Below are 1,679 nucleotides of genomic sequence, written 5' to 3'. Positions count from 1 at the left end.
GCAGGCTCCTCTTCTGCTTCTCGATAAAGTATACAGACGTAAAGTTATAACTTTACCCAGTCCATCTATAATTGTAATTCCTATTTTAACGTTTCTTTTCTGCTTTCAATTAAAATTGAATCCCGAACAAGGATTTTTTCCCTGCCGTTGTGTCGTTATTTATACAGTTATTGGCCCGTGATACTTAATAGCACGTTAGATGAAAACGTAACTAAACAAAAAGGCGGTGTGAAACGTGATCGTCTTGCTTTATGCTTTATTATGAATACACACATCAAAGCTAACTATAAAGTGGCAGCCCCTCTATGCTGGGGGGGGGGGGGGCAATAACAGGAAGAACGCTTCGTCTCTAAACTGTCAACAGTGTTTTGTGTGCTTCTGAACTCGCGAGTACAGTCTTCCAGGTACAGCTAGCAAGTACGGTCTCCCCAGGAACACAAGTCCGTTCTTTGCTTACTTGGTATTGAGAAACGCCCCATGACATCACAGTCTGGGGGCGGGGCCAGTAGGGCAACATGTCTGGGGGCGGGGCCAGAGAGGCATTATGTCTGACATCACTGTCTGGGGGCGGGGCCAGAGAGGCAACATGTCTGGCTTCAAAGAGCAAAGACACAAACCTGATGTCACTTCCTGCTGCCCCAATTTGTCCAGATCAGACAGGAAGGAGGGTTCTGGAGGAAGAAGAAGGAGGAGGAAGAAGAAGGAGGAGGAAGAGAAGGAGGAGGAAGAGAAGGAGGAAGATAAGGAGGAGGAGGAGGAGGAGGAGGAGGAGGAGGAGGAGGAGGAGGAGGAGGAGGAGGAGGAGGAGGAGGAGGAGGATGAGGAAGAGAAGGAGGAGGAGGAGGAGGAAGAGAAGGAGGAGGAGGCAGAGAAGGAGGAGGAGGAAGAGGAGGAGGAGGAGAAGGAGGAAGAGAAGGAGGAGGAAGAGGAGGAGGAGGAAGAGAAGGAGGAGGAGGAAGAGAAGGAGGAGGAGGAAGAGGAGGAGGAGGAGGAGGAGGAGGAGGAGGAGGAGGGGGAGGAGAAAAAAGTTGGAAAATCTATTAAAATATTTGGAATAATTAGAGAAAGAAAATGGAAAAATTAAGAAAAGAAGTAGAAATGTTTAGAAAGAAAAGGTTCTAGAAGGAGTATTACTGCATGGTATGTAAAGGTATAAATACTTCAGAAGGTATAAATACTGCAGTAAGGGTATGTAAAGGTATAAATACTGCAGAAGGTATAAATACTGCAGTAAGGGTATGTAAAGGTATAAATACTGCAGAAGGTATAAATACTGCAGTAAGGGTATGTAAAGGTATAAATACTGCAGAAGGTATAAATACTGCAGTAAAGGTATAATACCTGCAGCAACCCATATAACTACTGCAGTAAAGGTATGAAACTGCAGTAAAGCTATAAATACTGCAGTAAAAGTATGAACAATGCAGTAAAGGTATAATAACTGCAGCCAACATATAATTACTGCAGTAAAAGGTATGATTACTGTAGTAAAGGTATGAATAGTACTACTACGTGAGTATTCAGAGAATTTGTGTGTTTTTACTGCGCGGATTGTCTTCAGTGAAGAAGAGCGTCGCCTCCAGCGCCGACTCCGCCTCCTCAGCACACAGCGCTGGAACACACAGAGTTATTATTATTAATATTAATTAAAAATAAAAATATATATACATAAAGAAAAT

At 43.6% G+C, this 1,679-nt stretch overlaps 1 protein-coding gene across 1 annotated transcript in view; it reads right to left on the bottom strand.

Annotated features, from left to right (window-relative positions):
- The window catches only part of LOC117941481 (TBC1 domain family member 9B-like), a 16,392-nt gene that overhangs the window by 13,737 nt on the left and 976 nt on the right, over nt 1-1,679 (bottom strand). The gene's annotated exons all lie outside the window — the stretch shown is intronic.

This window comes from Etheostoma cragini, unplaced genomic scaffold, assembly GCF_013103735.1.
Source record: "Etheostoma cragini isolate CJK2018 unplaced genomic scaffold, CSU_Ecrag_1.0 ScbMSFa_80, whole genome shotgun sequence".
Lineage (NCBI taxonomy): Eukaryota > Metazoa > Chordata > Actinopteri > Perciformes > Percidae > Etheostoma > Etheostoma cragini.
This window is presented reverse-complemented; position numbering and strand designations above follow the sequence as displayed.